A 23,932-nucleotide genomic window follows, 5' to 3' on the forward strand; every position below is an offset into this window, starting at 1 on the left:
AAAGTACTGTTTCGTTTTGTTTCATCAAAACTGTTTTGCTGCTTCAATGCTGTTTCAATATTTCGCCCACCCAGTGCCCGGAAGATTGGTGCTGCTGCTGGCCCCAGCACCAGCCTCCTCTCATCTGGGAGGCAGATCAGGGACCCACACCCCCAGAAGCAGTCTGGCACAGCCCCCACAGTCCTCCCAAGGGTGTGGGCAGCCCTGATACACCCGCCAGATGACAGGAGGCTGCCAGATGACAAGAGGCAGCACAGATCTTCATGGCACAGGCTGCGCCCAGCCAGCAACACCAGCCTTCTGTCATCCGGCAGGCAGATTGGGGCCACCCACACCCCTGAGAGGGCTGTGGGGGCTGTGCCGGACTGCTCCTGGGGGTGCAGGCCCCCTATCTGCCTCCCGGATCACAGGAGGCTGGTGGTACTGACGGGACAGCAGAGGATGGGTCCAGGGCAAACCAGCTCGTGCGGGGACCTGCCCCTACCTGGGATCGGGGCAGGGGTGGGTCCCTGCACGAGCTGATTTGCCCGGGGCCCCCACACCCTCCTTGGGCCAGCTCTGGTACTGGGCCTGGGGCATATCAACTCATGCGGAGACCTGCCACCCCACTTCTGGGGTAGGGGACGGTCCCCAGACGAGCTGATTTGCCCCAGGCTCCACACCCTCCTCGAGCCGGCTCTGGTACAGGGCCTAGGGTACATCAGCTTGTGCGGGGCCCTCCCACACCCCAGGATCCGGGCAGCATGTTCTTGCATGAACTGATATGCCCCAGGCCCTGTACCGGAGCCAGCCTGAGAAGGGTGTGGGGCCCGGGGCAAATCAGCTCATGTGGGGACCCTCCCCTGCCCAAGCTGATATGCCACAGGCCCCATACCAGAGCCGGACCCAAATGAACTTGAGTCGCCAATGTGATGAAGTAATAAGTAAAGCTAACCGCACGCTTTCTTGCATAAGTAGGTGCATCACAAACAGGTCTAGGAAGATGATACTTCCCCTCTATGCAGCATTGGTCAGGCCGCAGCTGAAGTACTGCATCCAGTTTTGGGTGCCACACTTCAAGAGGGATGTAGATAACCTGAAAAGGGTTCAGAAGAGGGCCACCTGTCTGGTTAAAGGCCTACAGGAAAAACCCTATGAGGACTGATTGAAGGACCTGAATTTCTTCAGCCTCCGCGAGAGAAGGCTGAGAGATGATCTTGTGGCCATCTACAAACTCATTGGGGGGGACAGCAGGGAATAAGGGATACAATGTTTACCAGGGTGCCCATTGGGGTAACTAGAAATAATGGCCACAAACTGAAGGAGAGCAAATTTAGACTGGACATCAGGAAAAAATTATTTCCAGTGAGGGTTACCAAAATATGGAATACGCTTCCAAGGGAGGTGGTGCTGTCCCCTTCCTTGGAGGTATTTAAGAGGAGATTGGACAAACACCTGGCTGGGGTCATCTGACCCCAGCACTCTTTCCTGCCCAGGGCAGGGGGTTGGACTCAATGATCTAATAGGTCCCTTCCAACCCTAAAATCTATTAAATCTATGTTATTGCTATAGGATAATGCTTTAGCCTCATGTATTTCTGATCTTATACCTCGTGGTTGCCTAACCTGTGTTGTCAGTGGTTCAAGGGCTTTATTAAAGAGCAAGAGTGAGCGGAGATCCAGCTGAGGCAGATCTAGTCCCAGGCTCCAGCTGAGTGTAAATGGGGAATTGGGCTGAGTCATTGCTCAGGAAGAGGGCCCTGCCCACACTGGCTATATAAGCTCAGACTGGACAGCAGTGAGCTGTCTGGGCAGTACACCGTTTTGCTCTGTCTCTGGCTACTTGGAACTCTTAAACCAGATTCCGTGCTCTGAATCTCTGGCGTGGACACTCTTGCTTGCTCTTGGTTGCTCTTGTTCATGATTGTTCCTGACCGGGATCAACTGTTTGCTTTGACTATGGCCTTGTCTTGACCTTCAGCTTGTTTCATAGTTTTATAGTTATAGGGTCAGAAGGGACCTGAGCAGATCATCAAGTCCGACCCCCTGCCATGGCAGGAAAGAGTACTGGGGTCAAACAATCCCAGCAAAGTGTTCGTCTAACCTCCTCTTAAAGACCCCCAGGGTAGGAGCCAGCACCACTTCTCTTGGAAGATGGTTCCAGGTCCTAGCCGCCCTGACAGTGAAGTAGCGCCTCCTGATGTCTAGCCTGAATCTACCCTCTTCCAGCTTGTGGCCATTATTTCTTGTCATTCCTGGTAGCGCTTGGGGGAACAGGGACTCCCTCAATGCCTGCTGGTTCCCTCTGACTAGTTTGTAAACAGCCACTAGCTCCCCCCTCAGCCTTCTCTTGTGAAGGCTGAACAGGTTCATGTCCCTTAGCCTCTTCTCGTAGGGCCTGCCCTGCTGCCCCCTGATCATGCAGGTGGCCCTCCTCTGGACCCTCTCCATGTTGTCCACTTCCCTCCTGAAGTGTGGCGCCCAGAACTGGACGCAGTACTCCAACTGCAGCCTGACCAGTGTCACATAGAGCGGGAGGATCACCTCCTTGGACCTGCTTGGGATGCATCTGTGGATGCATGACAAGGTGTGGTTGGCCTTCCTGACCGCATCCCCACACTGTCGGCCCATGTTCATTTTGGCATCAATAATGACTCCAAGATCCTTTTCTGCTTCTGCACTGACGAGAAGGGAGTTCCCCAGCCTGTAGGTATGCTGCTGGTTCTTCCTCCCCAGGTGCAGTACCTGGCACTTGTCAGTGCTGAAACCCATCCTGTTCTCATCCACCCACCCCTGTAACCTGTCCAGGTCCAATTGCAGCCTATTCCTCTCTTCTAGTGTGCCCAAATCCCCCCACATCTTAGTGTCGTCAGCGAATTTGAACAGAGTGCTTTTTACCCCCTCATCCAAGTCACTTATAAAGATGTTGAACAGTGTGGGTCTGAGGACCGAGCCCCGGGGGATCCCACTGCCCACATCCCTCCAGGTCGAAAATGACCCATCCACCACCACTCTCTGGGTGCAGCCCTCCAGCCAGTTAGCGACCCATTTGACTGTGTGGGTGTCGACACCACACTCCCATAGTTTTTTTAATCAGAATGGGGTGGGAAACAGTGTCTCCTGGGCTAGGACTGATATCTGGCTTGACTTTGCCTTCCACTCTGGTAACCCCCTGACCCATCCTAATTCCCTTGGACTGACCCCCTACCTTTATAAAGGGTGACACATGATGTCCCGTATTCTTCCATTCTAAAGCCTGAAAGATTGAGAAGTAAGTCCATTTATAAGTACATGACAGGTAATCACTGTAAAGCAACAAATCTAACAAAGAGCTCCTCAAAGCTATATTTTCATAAAAAACCAAGCAGGCCCTGCCCTCCAAAGCTGTCAGATGCTTCTGCATGCACAGATTATTTATTTGCATGGTGATGAAAAGCTGTTCATTACTGAAGGAATCTTGTATCTTCCTAACTTTTCTGAAGAAATCCCACATGCTTAGTGACTGATGTTAGCTATTATTTTGTTTAATCTAGAGCCCACATCTTTGACAAAGATGTATATCAGCATTCATCAGGAATGTTGATCTGGAATTGCTACAGAATTGTTAATCTTTCAGTGATTTGATCATGAGGGATAGGAGTGTCTCTCTCCTCAATTAACATACATGCAGTTGTGTATACTGCCAGGAGTTAAGGGCCAACATTTCCTGAAAACGATCAAACTCTGGTTTTGGAGTGTGCTGTGGGTGGTCAGAATATACTTGGTGTGGCTAGGACAAGTACTTAGGGAGCTTAGGTGTCATAATGCCTAAAAATTAGGTACTTGACTTAATGACAGCAAGTCAAAGAAACAACTATTGGGGAGATTTAGGTGCTTCCAGAGAGCAATTCAGAGGCCTCATGTGAGGGAGCACTGAGCAGGAATAGATTAGTGGGTGCATCTACATGAGTTGCTTTACTGTGCATTAATCTAATATGCAGTAAAGTATAACCATCTACATATGTGCAGCAATTACTGCACAGTAGATTAGTCTAATGTGCCATTTTCTAGTACTAGATATTGGTGGATTAAACTAATGTGCCAAAGTGCACATGTGGATGCTGACCAGGAGCAAATTGCTTCCAGTCAGCCTAGGCAGCAGGGGGGCCACAGTGGGTGGGGAGAGCTGTCCCAGCTTGGTGGGACGCTGCCTGTTAGCCACCTGGAAGATCAGGAACTGGACGATGATACCTGTATTGATGAAGTGCAGCGGCCAGTTCAGCCCTATACTCCATCCCCATTGCCTTGGGGCCAAGGAACACATCTCATCTTTTGGCCTCTTATCATGGGCAGCTGATAAGTCAGGCTCATTATGCCTGGATAGAGGCCAGGTCTCATGTCCAGGACTTCCCCTTCCGCAACTAAGCTGGCACCCTGTGCTGCATAGTCCACAAGTCAGGGGCTGTGTAAAGCAAGGACTGATGCCATACTGCAGGTGACAGACTGAGACCAGGCAGAGAGAGCTGTCCCAGCTGCTGGGCAGCTGCCTCCCAGCCGTGTGGCGATCAGGACAGTTCTCCCTGCCCCACGGGGATCTGGACAGGTCTCAATCTGTGCAGAGTTGTCAGGCAGCTGCCTGCAGAGCTGGGACAGCTCCCCCTACCCCCCAGGGCTCTGGACTGGCCCTGATCTCCCCATGGCTAGCAATGGCAGGGAACTGCCCACCGAGCTGGATCAGCACCCCCCACCATGCGCAGATTGGGGCTGCCTGCAGAGCAGGGACAGCTAGGAGCTGGTACCAAGGGGAGTCTGGAGCTCCCCCTGGCTGCTGCAGCAGGGCAGAGCGGGGCAGGAGCAGCCCTGAACTAGGCTACTCCCATGGGGTGCTCTTTGTTCCCAACGCAGGCGCACATGTAGATTTGTACCCAGGTGTGCTTTAATGAGCCTTAATTTTATGTGGAGAAAATTCAGGCGCATTAATTGCATGTGTAGGTGCACCCAGTGTTTCTGAATTGCCCTTTCCCAGAGCCAAGGCACTTGGGATCCTGATGCTAAAGTTGACTTCTGAAGGTTGGTGCTTACTTGTGGTAGCCTAGTGATTAGAGCAGTTACCAGGAAGTAGGAGACCTGGAAGAGTTGAAATCCACATCTCCCATATCCTAGAAGAGTGCCCTAACCTATTCTTAAAAAGATCTTCCCAGAGCCACCCATCCTAGCCTTCAGACAAGCACGAAACCTCGCCAACCTCATCACCAGAAGCAAACTTCCTCAAGCCCAGAACACACCAAAAGGATCCAGACCGTGCCAGGACAAGAAATGCAAAACCTGCCAACACATCTCCACCACCTCCACAACAGAGCCATCAGCATCCCAGGATCTTACAGCTGCACCTCCAGGAATGTAGTATACCTCATCCAATGCACCAAATGCCCTGAGGGAAGATATGTAGGAGAGACCAGACAACAACTGCGCACCAGAATGAACGCACACCGGAAATCCATCAAAGACAGAAACACTCAATTACCAGTGGGGGCACATTTCTCACAGGAGGGCCACTCTCTCTCCAATATCTCAGTCCTGATCCTCAAGGGAAACTTGCACAACACTTCCCAGAGATGAGCCTATGAGCTCCATTTCGTCAACCTGCTGGATACTAGAGATCAGGGACTAAACATAGACATTGGATTTTTGATACGTTACAATCTGCCTGGCAACCGACTCCCCAGCCCAGCCCAGCCCCTGGCTTCTTTACTTTTCATTCTGTCCAGGAAGAGCACACACCGACTGCTGCAGCCTCCTTAGCCTGACGAAGGGTTTTTGAACCCGAAAGCTTGCTTAATAACTATTCTCCAACCATTTGGGTTGGTCTAATAAAATATATCAAATTCACCCAAGGAACCTTGTCTGCCTATATCCTTAGGCCAACACGGCTACAACCTAAACCCCTGCTAACCTAACTCTATAGCTCTTGTGCATGGACTGAAGGTGGTCAGATCTCTGGGGCAGGGATGCCTGTCCAGCCTCGGCCCAGCAAGATCCCAATCCCTCACAGTAAGCAGCTGTGATAAACACCATTAGGCTGTGGCAGTATTACACTGGATAATGCTGATTTTCCAAACTACTTTGAAAGCCAAGCATACAGGCTGGTTACCTTTACATTTCCAAGGCTGGGGTAATCTGGAAGAGGTATTCCTAAAATACAGCCCAGACAGTGCTTGGGTGTGAGGAAGCCTCTGACATCTAGTGTGAGGGCACTAAGCTGAGAGGAAGGAGTTCTGTTCTTGTTTCCAGGACTGCTTGTATTTTTTAGCCAATTACTTTTTAATGTAAAATGCAAAGTGAAGTACATAAGTGGTCTTGAGAGCAAATACTAGAATGAGATGGCTATAGGGGAGGCCATAGCCATTAGCCACCCTTTTCTTTTGGTAATTAGGGCAGTCACCCAAGCTGTGGGAGCCATGGGTTCAAATCCCTCACTTGCCTGGCAGGATTTGAATCCACAGCATCTAACCACCAAGCGCTGGGGTGTTCAGAAATGGTTCATCCATCCTGTTTTGTAGAATCATTTAAATATTCATTGAGCCAAGAGACTAGAAGGACATGAGACACTGCAGGTGTGTCTACACTACTTCCCTCGTGCTCCCAGTGGTGCCACTCTTCAGTGTGCTCTGCCCACCCTTTTCCACTATCTGTGCACCAAACCTGGAAGTGACGTGGTGAAGCCATTCCTGGGTTGCTCCCACACTGTCACGTGTGGGCTTTCTGCCTTTCCCATTCAGTGGAGCAATGGAAGCAGGGTGCCCTTAGGGTGTCTTGATAGTCTCATTTTCAGGATTAGTGTGTATGGAGGGTGGGGGGCAAGGGCGCACTTCAGAGTGTCCTAAATGGCACTGGGGAATCAGCACAGACATGCTCTGACTCTAGAGTCTAGTCAACAGGGCAGTCACCCAGGGCTCTATTCCCAGCTGCTATATCTGTGATATGTAAAGTGGCACAGTGTCAGCAGGAGGGAGTGAAAGAGTCCTCACCATCTCAATGGGAGATACAAGTTCAAATTCCTTCAGGCAGTGAAGGGATTTTTACCTGTACCTCTGACATCCAAGGCAGTACTCTAACTACTGGGTGATTGTAGGTCTTCCTCCAGCTGTGCTTTGTGGTGGTTAGACATGCTAAATGGCTTAGGATATGAGGGTAGTACCTATTTGTGTATCCCAGTGTTTACATGTGAGCTGGATGCTGAGTAGTCCAGTACTGCCAGGTTTCTACTAGTTCTGTAGATGTTCAACAGTGAAAGCATGGGCACCAGGGGAGCTTATAAACTTGCAGGGTTAGGTGGGCCTTGTGTGAATGTTAGTAGTGCCTAACATTGAACTGAAATGCCCCTGGAGGCATTCAGATGCTTAATGGTCCCTTTGGAATCTAGCTCCAAATGCCTCATTTATATAAGTTCCTTCTTATAAAGCTTGTGAGTGCAGATGAGCGGCAGGAACCACCTGATCCAGGGCTCCCTCTGCTGTGATCAGGGTCCTGGCTGGGGCTGTACAGTAGGGGTACTTATCCCCCATCCCATGGGCCAGATCCAGCCCACAGACCCATGTCATTTGGCCTGTGGGGCTGATAATTTAGTGGCAAGGGAGCAGTGTGGCAGCATTAATTCTTGCTCCCCAGCTGCCAAGTTTCTGGACCCATGGGAACAACTATAGGCCATATAATGTGACCCTGCACACCAGATCACACCACTGGATGGCCAGATCCAGGAGTGTGGGGCTGGGCCAGTACATGACCAGATCTGGGCACTTGGTGTCAGGCTCACATGCTGCATTGCACCCATGGACCAACACCAAGCCCCAACCCTGTTCAGGATCTGGGCTGTGTACTGATTCTGCACCACTCATTCAGCTCACCGGGACAGAAGATTGGGTGCCACTTCTGTACAGCAAAGCAATATGGCCTCGAACCCTACAATATGGAGGCTTGGAACTGGATGATGATGCTACCTGCACTGATGAAGTGCAGCAGCTGGTTCAGCCCTATATTCCATCCAATCATATTCCAATGACACGCACATCACGACGAGGGACATGCTCAGCTGGGATGGGCTTCACCTGTCCCCCAAAGGTAAGTGTGTTTTCTTCTAGGTTGGCGGATCTCCTCCGGCGGGCTTTAAACTAGGCTCGTCGGGGGGAGGGGAGTACGAGGGCAGGGGAAGCTGTGGACCACCAAACCATGTGGCACCCACAAGGACAGCCCAGCCTGAAGAAAGATAGCATTGGAAACCTGAAAGCCATGGGGAGACCAGCACTACAGAACAGGTAAGAAACAAGAAGGTAAGAAACAATGGGCCCCTTGGGACTCGGAGCGGGGGGGCAGCAAAGGCACCAGTCGCAGGGCTCAAGTGCCTATATACTAATGCTAGGAGCATGGGGAACAAGCAGGATGAACTGGCGCTCCTGCTTGCACTAAACACCTATGACTTAGTGGGGCTAACAGAAACCTGGTGGGATTCATCCCACGACTGGGCGGTACATATTGAGGGCTATAGATTGTACAGAAAGGACAGGGTCGGGGAAGAAAGGGGGGGGGGGGTTGCACTTTATGTCAGTGAGCAATATACATCAACCTTCATCAAGGCAGAATCCAAGGTTGAGGAAGTAGAAGGATTGTGGGTTAGGCTACATGGGGGGCAAGGAGAAAGGGATTTGGTGGTAGGGGTCTGCTACAGACCCCCACTCCAAGGGGAAGAAATAGATGCGGGGCTCCTGAGGCAACTCTCGGAGACCATAAAAGCTAAAGAGGCGGTAGTCATGGGGGACCTAAACTACCCAGACATCTGCTGGGAGACGCAGACAGCAAGGTCCCATCGCTCACGCAGGTTTCTAACCTGTGTACAGGACCTCCACCTGACACAGGAGGTGCATGGTCCCACTAGGGGGAATGCCATACTGGATCTGGTATTGGCAACAGGGGATGACATGGTAGGGGACCTCCAGATCGGTAGCCATTTGGGAGACAGTGATCACCTAATAATAGAATACACCATAAGACGTCGAGTGGGTAAGGTAACTAGTAGGGTGAAAGTGCTAGACTTTAGGAAAGCTGATCTCAATGCACTCAGGTGATTAGTCAAGGACGCACTGCAGAGTAGGAGTTTTGAAGGGATGGGAGCCCAAGAAGGGTGGCTGTGCCTTAAGGAAACGATCCTTCGGGCACAAAGCAAGACGATCCCCGAGCGAGGCAAAAGAGGGAAAGGGGCCAGGAGGCTTCCCTGGCTGACCAGAGAAATCCAGGGCAGCCTAAGGGCCAAAAAGGGAGCACATAAAAAGTGGAAACAAGGTGAGATCACTAAAGATGAATATACCTCCTCTGCTCGTGCTTGTAGGGAGGCAGTTAGACGGGCCAAAGCTACCATGGAGTTGAGGATGGCAACCCAAGTAAAAGACAACAAGAAATTGTTTTTTAGATGTATTGGGAGTAAAGGGAAGGCCCAGGGAGGAATAGGACCCCTGCTAAATGGGCAGAAACAATTGGTGACGGACAGGGGGGACAAGGCTGAACTACTCAACGAGTTCTTTGCCTCAGTGTTCCTAAGTGAGGGGCACGACAAGTCTCTCACTGGGTTTGTAGAGAGGCAGCAGCAAGGCGCCAGACTTCCATGCGTAGACCCTGAGATGGTGCACAGTCACTTGGAAGAACTGGATGCCTTTAAGTCAGCAGGCCCAGATGAGCTCCATCCGAGGGTGCTGAAGGCACTGGCCAACATCATTGCAGAGCCACTGGCGGGAATATTCGAATGCTCGTGGTGCACGGGCCAAGTCCTGGAGGACTGGAAAAGGGCTAACGTGATCCCCATTTTCAAAAAGGGGAGGAAGGAGGACCCGGGCAACTATAGGCCAGTCAGTCTCACCTCCATCCTTGGTAAAGTCTTTGAAAAAATTATCAAGGCTCACATTTGTGAGAGCCCGGCAGGACAAATTATGCTGAGGGGAAACCAGCACGGGTTTGTGGCGGGCAGATCGTGCCTGACCAATCTAGTCTCTTTCTATGACAAGGTTATGAAACGCCTGGACACAGGAGGAGGGGTGGATGTCGTATACTTAGACTTCAGGAAGGCCTTCGATACGGTATCCCACCCCATACTGGTGAACAAGTTAAGAGGCTGTGATGTGGATGACTACACAGTCCGGTGGGTGGCGAATTGGCTAAAGGGTCGCACCCAGAGAGTCGTGGTGGATGGGTCGGTCTCGACCTGGAAGGGTGTGGGCAGTGGGGTCCCGCAGGGCTCGGTCCTTGGACCAATACTCTTTAATGTCTTCATCAGTGACTTGGACGAGGGAGTCAAATGTACTCTGTCCAAGTTTGAAGATGACACAAAGCTATGGGGAGAAGTGGACACGCCAGAGGGCAGGGAATAGCTGCAAGCAGATCTGGACAGGTTAGACAAGTGGGCAGAAAACAACAGGATGCAGTTCAACAAGGAGAAATGCAAAGTGCTGCGCCTAGGGAGGAAAAATGTCCAGCACACCTACAGCCTAGGGAATGACCTGCTGGGTGGCACAGAGGTGGAAAGGGATCTTGGAGTCCTAGTGGACTCCAAGATGAACATGAGCCGGCAGTGTGACGAAGCCATCAGAAAAGCCTATGGCACTTTATCGTGCATCAGCAGATGCAAGACAAATAGGTCCAAGGAGGTGATACTTCCCCTCTATAGGGCACTGGTCAGACCGCAGTTGGAGTACTGCGTGCAATTCTGGGCGCCACACTTCAAGAAGGATGCGGATAACCTGGAGAGGGTCCAGAGAAGGGCAACTCGTATGGTCAAGGGCCTGCAGACCAAGCCCTATGAGGAGAGACTAGAGAAACTGGACCTTTTCAGCCTCCGCAAGAGAAGGTTGAGAGGCGACCTTGTGGCTGCCTTTAAGTTCATCACGGGGGCACAGAAGGGAATTGGTGAGGATTTATTCACCAAGGCGCCCCCGGGGGTTACAAGAAATAATGGCCACAAGCTAGCAGAGAGCAGATTTAGATTGGACATTAAGAAGAACTTCTTCACAGTTCGAGTGGCCAAGGTCTGGAACGGGCTCCCAAGGGAGGTGGTGCTCTCCCCTACCCTGGGGGTCTTCAAGAGGAGGTTAGATGAGTATCTAGCTGGGGTCATCTAGACCCAGCACTCTTTCCTGCTTATGCAGGGGTTCGGACTCGATGATCTATTGAGGTCCCTTCCGACCCTAACATCTATGAATCTATGAATCCCCATTGCCTTGGGGCCAAGGAACACATCTCATCTTTTGGCCTCTTATCATGGGCAGCTGATAAGTCAGGTTCATTATGCCCGGATAGAGGCCAGGTCTCGTGTCCAAGACTCTTCCTACCCCAACCAAGCTGGCACCCTATGACCTGAACAGGGGCTATGCATAGTCCACAAGGCAGGGGTTGCATAAAGCAAGGATTGGTGTCATACTGCAGGTGACAGACTGAGACCCAGGACACCTGACCTTTCCTCAGAGGACTTAGATGGTGTTCAGTATTCACCCACTCCCCCCCAAATTCTGGGGGTAACGCATAGCTGTGTGCAAGGTCATGTAGCAATCCTACCAAGGGAGCCTCAAGGGTGGATCGATCATCTGTGAGTGATGCACGGGAGAGACACCTGTGGTCCAAGTCTGCCACTCTTGAGACCTTCCTCCAGCCTTACCTCAGTTTCTGCAGCTGTTAGCTACATAACCCCTCCAGGAGCCTGACACTTTGAACTCCTTTGGGTGGAGTTCAGGAAGCACTGTGGAGTGTTTTGGAGCTGAGGAGCTTTCTTGTTTGTTCCCCGTCCTAGAAGGGGTAGTATATAGAGAGGTAGCAGGGGCAGGGGCTGTGCTAGGTGAGTTCCATGGGCAAGTGGCCCTGGGGTCAGGACAGAGGGTCAGTGTGCTCCATGGACATGTGGGTGGAGACTGCATTGCTAGGCTGGCTCAGATCCATGCTCCAGTGATGCCTCCCCCATATCTCACCACTTTGGAGGTCAGCTGTCAAAACTTGGTACCAGGAATGAATGCACCTGGAGCTTTCAGCCTGTAAGTAAAGTATATTCTTTGGGTAGGATACAGCTGATTGACTTCCTCACTTGGGCATCCCATTACAAGATGTGCTCAAGATGGCCGTGCCAGTGATACCAACTATAACACATTCATGTTCTTGACTTAAGTGCAATTAGCTGAGGCAATTGTGGGGCATTCATTCATGCCCAAAGCACAGACTTCAGCCACTTGTGCTAAAGGAGCAGCTCTAAGTGGTGGCTCCGCTACTTGGGGAAGGCAGGATAAGATTCAGCAACCAGGTCTTCTGTTTTTCATGTTATTTCAACGTAAACCTTGAAATCAAAGGGAAGGAGAGGGGGTGCCGGTGGGGGAGGCGGGTCTCTGCAGAGGCAGGGCAGTGTGGTTGGTCTCTCCAGCCCTATGGAAACGGCCCCTGTTAATTCCTTAGGTGACATTCTGAGGGAAGTACTCCACACACACTTAGATTTCTTCAGTTCCTCCAGAACTGAGCAGGAGCTGTCTGTTTCCATGAGCCAGAGCTCCTGGGTCTGAGCGGGGAGAAGTGTTGGCAAGCGCTTGCCAGCAACAGAGCCCACATCCACTTTTAACCTTGTCTGGCACCAGGAGCAAGACAGCTGCCTTGGGACTGTGGGAAAGCAAATCTTGTCTTGGCAACGTAGCATGGTGGTAAGTGGAGCCTGTACTACCAGAAGTGCTTCCCTGAGCACTTGGGCAGGCATCAGAGTGGGAATAGGCAAGCAGGAAAGAGGGTCTGTGCCATGCGAGAAGAGGGGAGTAGGCTTAGCCTACACCCCATGCAGGTTTAAGACACTCCTTTCCCTTCTTAACCAAGATTCCCCTGTAGCTCTGGGCTGTCACTTTGATCCAAGGTCCCTTCACATCATGGCTGGGAGAGCCTGCTCCCTCTCTCCTCTGTGATGGAAATCCCAGTCCCCAAACCTGACTGGTCCACCAAACGTGTGTGGCTGAGGCACCCAGTGCTGCTGGGTTGCACAGTTGCAGTAGCTGCTTAATAGCTCATGTCCACCAAGAGCTATTCCTCCTTCCTCCTTTCAGAGCTTAAAGCCCCACCCTGTCCTTTAGCCATGTGCCATCCTTGCAGCTGTTCCCCAAAGAGCATCTTGGGTCTGTGGCAGGCAGAGATCAAACTAAGGCAGCCTCTGATTTATATCAAGTCCTTTTATTCTGTTCCCACAGGAATACCTTGTAGGGGCAACTTCTCACAATACATGAGGTGGTACACAGAATACTACAGGTTCTCATAGAGCACAGCAGGACACGCACACCATTCACAATGGTCATAGGGAGGACTCAGGTCATTGCACTTACAACTGTAAACTTGTTCTTTTGTTTGATTTTTTTTGTTTTTTTTACAGAACCCCTTGCCCCCCTCCAAAACCCAAAGTAAAGAAAACAACCCCAAATACACAAGCGCTGGGTGACAGTGCGGAGAGAGGGCGTGTACAGCCACGACAACTCAACACGATTCTGCTACGCTTCGCAAGAGTAGAGGAAAAGTCTGAACAAGCCAGCCACAAACACCAGGCTTTTTTAGTATTCTTTTTTTATACACAAAAGCGAGAGTTGGCAGGTGTGCTGGTCAGTGAGATGAGGCCCTGAAGGGCATTGTTTGGGTTTGTTCTTAGTACCACATGAGATTTACACACTGTACAAATATTTACAATGCAAGGAATGGAGGGGGAGCAGCTGAGAAAACCTGCAGGGGGCAGGAGTCAGACTAGAGCCCTGAAAAAGCATCCTCAGACTATGCACTTGTCATTGCGGGGGTCCCTGGGAAAGGCCTGCGTGGTTGGGACTGCTGTGAGTGAAGAGTATCACTGCTAGGAAATACCCTGCTGTCCTGGGCAGGAAGGGAAACATACTTCCCTCTCAAGAGCTGGGAGACCTCCACTTGGCTTGGGACTGGCTTGACTTTGAGCAGAACTGGAGAGCATCAGTCAGCAAATACTGGGAGCAGCCACATGGGCACGTCTACATGTTGCCATAGTACTAAAGCATGGCGCAGTACGGGCACTTACTGTGCTGTGTGTGTGGCGCGTGGGTAAATGTCACAGCTATCTCCCCGTAGCAGTGCACCATACTGGGGGAGTGCGCTGCTACAGCAACGTAGCTGGTGATCACATGAAGACCCACACAATTGCTATATTACCATAGTGCACTGTACAGCAATGTAGCACTTCGCTACATTGCCATAGGGTGACGTGTCTACGCACCCAATGTCCCTGCAGACAGGCACTCGATTCACCTCCTGTCAGGCTATTCCCTCGTGCACTGCCCTTCATTAGCCCTGTGGGGTAGAACATATCTGTCTATGCTCTCCATAACCACTGTCAGTGCAGGAAAGAAGTCATGCCTAGGGGCCATGCTGGGATTGTGATTACAATATAGCTGGCCACAATGCCAAACATGACTTGTCCTCTTTACTGACTGTGTAATCATGGGCAGCATTGTGCTAGCTAATGGGACCCATCCTAGCTATGCTCAAACTTGATGAAAGGCCAAGGCCTATGACCTGCCAGGTGAAGGGCCCTGCACACTCTCTGAGCCTGGAAGACTTGTGAATGGCAGGAGCCAAGTGGGAAGGAGGGGCACAGCTCTCACAGAGGGGCAGGGGCCCTCTGTATAACACCCACTTCCCCGTGAGCTGCTGTTTCTGGGCAGGGGAGGAAAGATGCTCCTGCTGTGCCGGGAGAACTGTGCTGATGCTGGCACCAAATCCCTCAGGGAGGGCAGTGCTCTTAGCACTAGACCAGCTGTTCCTTAGTTATTTTGGTGCTGGTGATAAATCTAGAAACAGACACCCATCTTATCCTGGAAGCCTAGGGAGTTCAGATAGTTTTCCCATCAGTGCTTCCCTCCTTATAATGAAGCCTTTTAAGTAAAGAAGAGAATTCAGTGTCCCTGGCTACCAGTACATGGCTCTCTGCTGGGCCTGCCAGAAAATGGCTGAAGCAGAACCCACAGCATTCCTGGCAGCTGCCTGCCATGGGATCAAGGTGAATGTTGGCTGACTCCAACCAATGAACAACTCTACCTACTGTGGTTCTGGCACTGTCCCTGTCCCAGAGGACAAAACAGTAAGCGACTCGCACAGGTCCCCCTTGATGCCATGCTCTCCACCTTGTGCCCAGCTATGCTCTGGTGCACAACTGCTCTAAAGCTGCACATGCTCCCAGATGCCATCTCAGACTGTTTTCACCACACCCTTGAGCTCTGACCATGGAGCACGGAGGCCCTGGGAAAGGAATTGTCAAGGCCCTTCTGGGTTTGTTCTTTTCACTGTGACAATGGCTTCTCTAAAACTTGTCTATTCCTGCCTTGGAGAAGCAGTTCTAGGTTCCAGGAGTATAATGAAGAGGGGGTGACTATGGCACCAGCCCTGGGTACTGACCCTCAGGGGAGGAGAAAGGTTAAAAAATAACAGCAGCTGTGCTGCTGGCCTGGTTGCCACTGCTGTATCACCAGCAGCACTTGTCCTATGCATGGCTGCTGCCCAGCATGCTCAGGTGCCCAATTATGCCTATGCTAGGTCCCGCAGGCATCAACACTGGGACCACTGCAGTCATTTGATTCAGGCTGTATTGAGGAACTGTAATGGGCTGCACACCTCTCAGGGAATGTGATGTAAATCTGAAATCGCTCTTCTGTCTCAAAACCCTTGGATGCGCATGTAGCCAAAACCCCATCTGACTATGGTACAGGTTTGGCACAGTGCAGGTACCAATGCCCATTCCAGTTACTCATGCCCTGAAAAGCAGTGGGCTCTTGCTTTTTATTGGGAATAGAGAGTGGTCTAGCTGTGTGGGAGGGCCTGAAGTGTAGCTTTTGAGACAATATGGCCCATAGAGACCACCCTATCTAGCTCCTGGATAGTGGAAGGAGATCAGTCTGTCCCTCTTACCTCTGACCTATAGGTAGGTCGCTGACATGGGTCTCAGCACTTAGGTGTCTTGGGCTTAGAGAATGGAAAGTGCAGCAAACCCTGTATAATGCAGTGATTTCACTACTGATGGGTCACAAAGAGCTGAGCGGGGCAGAACAGTAACTGGCTGAGCCACTCACCTGCATGTGCTCGTTCCAGCATGTTCCCAGCATCCAGGCACCAAGGGAAGGATGTGGCTGTGCTCCCAGATGAGGCCATGCAGGAGAGGGTGTGTCTGTTTGTCTATACCAGCACTGCATTAAGTTCTCTCCTTATTAGCTTCCCAGTGCCTTGGCCTCAGATGTTGTTCAATGGCTCTTTATGCATTAGCAATACTGCACCAGTGGCTGTGGCACTGAGAGCTGATAGTAGCACGAGAGCTTGGATTCTCAGCTCTCACAGAAGGCAAGCACTGGGATTAAATCATTTTAGTGCAGCCAACTCTAAAACTAACTTCCAGAAATGATTAGTCTGTCCTGCCCAGCTGACTATTTCATATCACTTCCCCACTCCTGCTGTGACATCTGTTTAGGCCTCTGGCCTGGGGGGTGGGCAGCGGGAGATGGTGGAGGCAGGGTGCTTTAGGGCTAGCAAAGTTGATGTCAAGGGAACCTCTAAAGGGTGTTACATGAAGGCAGAATATTTGGTGTTTTTCTGAGGAAGAATTGCGCTTTACATTGTGACTGATGGATCCTTAATAACAAGTGCAAAAATCTGCTAATAGCATTCAATATAGGAAATGAACCATGAGGAAAAAAAAAAGAAACTTCAAGCTAAGAACTGCAAGCATTAAATGTAGATGGAACCGTGCAGAAAAGTAGCAAGCCATGCTCTACGACAGGACAGACAGTCACAGGCTACATGGCTACCCTTTGGCAAAGTGTCCCTTGATGGGTCGAACATGCCACTAATCGAAAACTTCATACACATAGGTGTTTGATATAAAGATAGCTATCCAGTTTCTCAGTAGCACATTTGCAATTAAATCCTTATACATAACATTGAAGTTATTAAATATTAACAGGTTTTTTTTCAATTTTGTATTTCATTGCATAGAACATTAGACATGAGCATCAGTTGCTGTTACCCAAGGTGAATGGAAGCTCCTATGGATCACATCAATGACTTGTTGTTTTGAGCATGCTCAGCATGAAAGAGAGCCTGGCAGGAAGCTGACAACACAAACAAATGAAAACCAGAGCATCTGTACAGGTGCCAATTTCTTTACAGTGAAGCAAGCAGTTTCATTTGGCTGCCTTCTGCTCTCCCGGGTTATGGTCTGAGGAACTTCATAGTGGCAGGATAAACGAGATTTTGCTTCGAGTAGCTCCTCCGTCTTTCTGAGCATGCCCATTGGTAATGGCTTAAGGACGACTTGAATTGCACAGTAATAGAAAGAAGAATGGCAGAGGCGAAGCTCTCCTGATCTTGTTCCATGGATTGTGCTCTTAATAGCCTTCTGCACTACTATTGCTTCAGCAGACAACAGCCCATGTGCTAACTCATGAAATAAAGCAAAGAGGAAAAACAATTCTGTAGAAAGTAAAAAAAAAAAAGCCAAAACAAAAAAACCTACTAACAACAACAAAAAACTCCAAAAAAACCCAACCCCTGGGTGTCAATGAGGTATACACATAAAAAAAAGTGGAATGATTAAGGCTGTTCTTGAAATAAAAATAATACCTAGGCATACTTAAAACAATGTGCGACATCAACAATGGAAAGCACTGCCATTTGAATGCTTTAGAATGGCTTCAGGATGGCTTTGGGGCGCCTGGCCAGCAATTGCTTCAGTAAAAGTCAGCCAGTTTACGCACTGCCTTTCAGAGTCCTATGGCCTCTTATTTCAGTAATGAAACAGTGTTAGGTCCTAATTGAAGTTCTCTTAATCCCACAGATCAGGTTTTGGAACTTTTTCCAGCACAGAGACAGCGAGAGTAAAAGAACACCCTCATGTAGAAGGGACCAATGGGACAAACTGGAATGTGAAGGAAAATGGAGCCTCTGGCTCCCAGCCCTCAACTCATACACATCGCAGAGAGAGGGAAAAACCTATGAAGACTCTAGAGCTAAAATGCAGTGGAGTGAACAACTCTGTGTATAATCTCAAGAAAGGGCCATGGTTCCCAACATCAGCCTCTAAGCATGGAGGAGACCACAGGAGGGAGCACTGCTGGGGAATCCATGAAGCAGAGCAGGTTCTACCCATACGATCTAATGGTCTGGAACAGGCTCACGCTTTGAAAGCTTCCTTTATAGACAACCTTTCGGTCTAAGCATGACTGACCACCTGCTCCTATGGCTCAATCCACAGTGCACAGAGCTGACAAGAGGATGTTCCTGATGCCCTCCTGGAGTGCTGCTTCTCAGATTCTGAAGAAGCTTGCTCTGCATCCTCCACCCAGACCCCTGTGTAGACACTGTGCCATGAGATTCAACGTCCTCTCTTCTGCATTTGATCTCACAAGCAGCCTAGGGGTTTCCATGCTTTCAAAAGCTTGGCAAGAGACAGAAAGAGATAGAGAAATTAGTGTCAGTGGAGTTGCATTTGGGTTCTGTGCTGTTTATTGCCTAGTGTGATGGGGCCCTGATTTAGGACTGGGGCTCCTAGTACTACTCTGGTCAAATGCATAACCAATAGCTGGCAGCACAAGCATTTCTGCCAGATATGAGATGACATCTATGCCTTTCCCAAGGCTTCTGGCCCTGGGGTAAGAATATCCCTAGAGATGTCCTGTTCTCCCTCATACTTCTGGATGCTACTGCTTTTATAGTGGAAACTGAAGAATTGCTACAATAGAACAGGGCAATCTGCTGTTCAAGGAGCTATCTTTTCTTTCAACATTGAAAAGGCTCCCAGACCAGGTCTTGTGTAAGAAGCTTCAGACAAGCCCCTCTGAATAACCTGGTTTGGCTCTCTAGGAAAGTACACAGACCTAGATCTCATCTACACCACTCTGCAAAGCTACGTGACAAAGACACCCACTTACTGGCATTGGATCAAGTTCACCCCCCAAATCTAAAAGCATGCAGCACCTCCAATGACTCTCTAAAGTGGGGCAACAGACAGAGGAAGGAACAGGGATTTGTGCTACTATGACTGTGATAAGGGGTGACCTTCAGGGTTACCTTTAACTAAAATGAGCCACCTGTCAGCTTGCCCCAGCTGCATACCAAGCACAGGAGAGGCAGATGATGGGTAGACTGATTTCTAGAAGGGTTTCACCCAAGGAACAGGGAACTTTTTGTTCCTCAAGCAGTGCCCTTCTAGGGATGAGTCTGCCCAGTACTTGTCTTTTTGTGCATGGTCCTAATTGTGGCCCATAGAGACAGGAAATGGGGTGAAGTGGGGCCAGAAGTCAGGTAGAAGCAGCAGCCAGCCAGCTTCTTGTGCTTGTGGACTATGGCATCCATGTGAGTTCTGAACATGCTGTAGGGACAGAGAGCTGGCCTAAAGGTCAGGAGAATATTCCAGGTTGGTCTGAAATAAGGGCTTTTTAGAGTTGGTGGATCTAGACTACAGGGCAGGTTACAGATCATCTCTAAATGGTAATGTAGACAAAATGGTATCGTTACAGGTCTTCCATGGACCACAGCCCTACACACAGCCTCTGTCAGGGGCTGTCTAGCCATACCCTGGGCCCTGCCTGTGAGAAAGGGACCTAGTGTTAGCCCCAGCAGATGCAGCTGGTTGGAGTCCCTAAACACGTCTTAATGAGATGCTTACTGTGCAGTAGCCTGATACTACTGCACAGTAGCATGTGGTAAAAACCATACTACTGCACAGTAGCATCACTTAAAAGGCATTCACCAGCACTACTGTGCAGTAATTCTGGTTACTGTGTATTTATTTAGTGCTTGCTTATACAAGTACTAAATAAATGTGCAGTAACGCCTGTGCAGTAGCATCTTGTGTAGTTGTGCCCTCTGACAACTAGCGCTCACTTGCTTTACCATGATTAGGCTCCAAAGGAAGCATAAGCACTCTCTATTTCTCTTCCTTCTTCTAACTTCCTCCAGGTAGAGATCAGTCACACCGCTATCACACTGTCCCCTGTGGCAGTGGGTCCTTGTTCATGAATGCCAAGCCCAGGTGGAATGGGTGGCCCTCTGGCTCATGAACTTACTTGGCAGTTCCAGTGGTTAGTGCATGGAAATGTACAACCCCATTTGGTATAAAAGAGATGGCATATTGCCTAAGCTGGGGCTGGCAACTGCTATACAATCCACAATAATGCCCTTGGCTCTTGTGTGACACTTAGCCCAACGGGTGAGTGTCTCTTGCTCAGCTCTCTTGGAAACAGCTCTTGTTTGGATCCCCATTTCCACAACAAGGAGGGGGCAGCATCCTTGGCATGTGAGGACAGACTGATTCAGAAGCTATGATTTAAACCTGTTTCTATGGCCAAACTCTTGAGGGGAAATTGCTGAGAGAGTGGTAGCTTAATCTTGGTGGAGAGTAGCATGGGCTTTGCAAAACTTACATAATATAAAGGAGGGTAGGAACAATCCCACTGGTGAACACTGCTGTTAGCTTGCTGAGAATTGTACACACTCTATTAGATCTGTTCCATCCACAAGCCAACTTGTGTGCCTCCTCTCTCATCCTGTTGTCTCTGGCTGAAAGTGCTTTGGGGCAGGGATGCAGCAGCCAGCCCAACAGGGCCCAGGCTGGTGCCACCACAGTGACCGTGTGAAATGACAGAGAAGGGTTCCAATGCCCAGGAAGTAAGCAGAAGCTCTGGGCTGAGTGCAGTGTGGGAGCTGGCCTGGAAAACTGCACTGCTGCCAGCACAGGGCTGCAGGGAGCAGCAGCTGCTAGAGCAGGGGTGGGTAATTATTTTGGGTGGAGGGCCACTTACTGAGTTTTGCCAAGTCATCAAGGGCCACATGACAGGCAGCCCAGGGCAGATTAATATTAGTTTTCTAAATTTTTAGGGGCCCTGCGGGCCGGATAGAATGGCTTGGTGGGCCACATCTGGCCTGCGGGCCACATTTTGCCCACCCCTGTGCTAGAGGAGCTTTTCTGCCCCTGGTGAAGCTGTAGGCATTCTTCTGTCAGGCTGTCATGCCCTGAGATGGGATTTGGTGGGAACAAAATCCCTGCCCAGGCTCCATGGGAAGGGAATCCCATTCAGGGATTAATATGCCAAGGCCTGCCTGGGTTTTCATAGATTCATGGATACAGGGTCGGAAGGGACCTAAGTAGATCTTCAAGTCTGACCCCCTGCCCTGGGCAAGAAAGAATACTGGGCTTCATATGACCCCAGCTAGGTAACTATCTAGCCTCCTCTTAAAGACCCCCAGGGTAGGAGCCAGCACCACTTGCCTTGGAAGTTAGTTTCAGATCCTAGCAGCTCTTACTCTGAAGAATTGCCTTCTAATGTTCAGCCTGAACCTACTCTCAAACAGCTTATGGCCATTATTCCTTGTTACTCCGGGAGGTGCTTGGGGGAACAGGGTCTCTCCCATTCCCTGCTGGTCCCCCCAGTAAGTTTATAGATGGCCACCAGGTCCCCTCTCAGCTTTCTCTTGTGAAGGCTGAACAGGTTCAGGCCCTGTAGCCTTTCCTTGTAGGGTCTACCCTGCTGTCCCCGGATCATGCAAGTGGCCCTCCTTTGGACCCTCTCGATGCTGGCCACATCCCTCCTGAAATGTAGCACCCAGAACTGGACACAGTACTCCAACTGTGACCTGACCAGTGTCGCATAGAGGGGGAGGATCACCTCCTTGGCCCTGCTCGTGATGCATCTGTAGATGCATGACAAGGTGCGGTTAGCTTTACTGACTGCGTCCTCACATTGGCAGCCCATGTTCATTTTGGAATCAATAATGACTCCAATATCTCTTTCTGCCACTGTGCTTTCGAGAAGGGAGTTCCCCAGCCTATAGGTTATGCTGCTGGTTCTTACTGCCCAAGTGCAGTACCCTGTACTTGTCAGTACTGAATCCCATCCTATTCTCATTTGCCCACCCCTGTAGCCTGTCCAGGTCCAGCTGTATCCTGTCTCTCCCTTCTAGCGTGCCCATTTCGCCCCAAATCTTGGTGTCGTCAGCAAATTTGAACAAGGTGCTTTTCACCCCCTCGTCCAAGTCGCTAATAAGAAATTGAACAGTACTGGCCCGAGGACCCTCCAGGTCAAATATGACCCATCCACCACCACTTTCTGGGTGCGGCCCCTCAGCCAATTTGTGACCCATCTGACTGTAGGCATCATTGACACAGTTGCCAAGCTTTTTAATGAGAATGGGGTGGGAGACAGTTTGTTCTTTCCACTGTGACAATGGCTTCTCCAAAACTTCTGTCTATTCCTGGCCCTAGTCTTGGAGAAATAGAGTCCCTACCCAGTGCCCCTTCCCCTGAGAGACTCCCTAGTGTTGCCATTCTGCTCACATAGCAAAGCCTCTGCATGCAAATGCTCGGCCCTTTGGCCCTATGTGCTTTTCACTGTCCAGTTTGTTTTTCTTCTATGCATGGAGATGGACTACAGGGAATGAGCATAGGCTTTTGAGGTTCCCAGTACAAAGCCTACCACACAGCTGTTTTGATCAGCTATACCTGCTCCAGAGAGAGCCAGGAGGAAGAGGCCCTAGCAGGACTGTTGGACTGGAGCCCAGGGCTAGGAGAGCAAGGGGCTGCAGGCTAGGAGTGAGGTGCACTGGGAGACCTGGGAAGGAGTTTGTGCATCTGTTCCTGCCCTGTGCATTAGTTCCTCAGTTTCAAGAGAACTAAATTCCCACTAAGCCCATAATAGGCCTGGAGTGAACAGACCCCCGCAGCTGTTGTCAGACCCAGGAACACTCACTGTTATACCCAGAGTCCAACGCTGCAGGCTGAATTCACTGGTTTCTTCATAGGTTTTTCCTCTGCGGTGACTAGATATCTATTCGCTCTCTCAAATTCCTGTGAGTGAAGGGAGGGCAGGAGAGAAAAGGGAGGATGGTTAGGGCTGAGTAGGAGGGCAGTGAATGTGCACCCCAGAGTCAGAACACCCCACCCCTGCTACTGCCCAGACAAGGGGAATAAGCCTGGCCCGCAGACAGGCCCTGCTGCTCTGTGAGAGGATGCTCTCACTGGCGTGTATGTGGAAGCCAGCATGCGTGTGTGCATCTGGCATGTGTGTGGGGAAGGCAGGTGAGTCAGGTGGGTCAGCACACTGGAATGGGCAGGGGAGTCAGGAGGATAGTAAGGGCCTGGCTGGAGATAGGGAGGCAGTGAAGAGTGGTGGGAAGTGCAGTAAGGTGAGAGGCAGTGGGGAGGCCCAGGCAGAGTAGTGAATGGGTGATGAGACCACAAGCATGCTGGATAGTACACCGGTGGGACTGAACAGGGCAGGGAGTAGTGGACAGTGCAGTACTGAGAGGAGCAGCAGGTAAGCAGGCAAATGGGGTGGATATAGTAGTCAGGGAGTGTACAGGAACTGAGTGGCAGAGTAAGTTAGGGTGAGAAGGACAGTAGGGCATGGATGTTGTGTGAGGCAGTGAGCAGGTTGGGGGGCAGTAGGTGGGACAGTGAGAAAAAGTGAAAGCAGTGATAGGGGTGGGGCAGTGGATGAGGGTGGGCAGGGTTGTGAGTAGGTCTGTGTACAGTGTCAAATGTTTGCCAGTCTTGTTACATGAAGCTGTTGTGGTGCTGTGGTGAGAGCCATGCTAGGGGCATGAGCATAGGGAGGCACCTGTGTACTCGCTTGTGTCCCCACAAGACATGAGCAGTAACTACATAGTGCTCCCTGCATCATTCCCGCCTTCTACCCTTGCTGCAGGAGGCTGTTCTGTCCAGGTCCCACCTTTTCTTTCTGCAGTTTTCACTATCCCTGCCCACCAGCTGGCTTTGCCCACGTATATGGGCAGCAATGAGGCGACGTGGTCAGCACAGCAGGACAGCTGTGGAGCTATATAGGTCAATGTATTTGGGAGGCTGAGATATGATGTGAGCCAGCAGTGCAGGTGGCCACAAGATGATGGGCATTGGTATGTGGGAGGCC

The 23,932-nt window shown here is 50.5% G+C and overlaps 1 protein-coding gene across 1 annotated transcript in view; it reads right to left on the reverse strand.

Annotated features, from left to right (window-relative positions):
* Positions 1–13,165: 13,165 nt before the first annotated feature.
* BSN (bassoon presynaptic cytomatrix protein) overlaps positions 13,166–23,932 on the reverse strand; it is a 530,858-nt gene continuing 520,091 nt past the window's right edge. The window contains exons 11-12 of the mRNA XM_059716147.1: positions 22,754–22,851; positions 13,166–18,444 (exon numbers count right to left, since the gene is read on the reverse strand). The gene's annotated coding sequence lies outside the window, so the exon portion shown is untranslated. The remainder of the gene's footprint in view (positions 18,445–22,753; positions 22,852–23,932) is intronic.

This window comes from Alligator mississippiensis, chromosome 12, assembly GCF_030867095.1.
Source record: "Alligator mississippiensis isolate rAllMis1 chromosome 12, rAllMis1, whole genome shotgun sequence".
NCBI classification, from domain to species: domain Eukaryota; kingdom Metazoa; phylum Chordata; order Crocodylia; family Alligatoridae; genus Alligator; species Alligator mississippiensis.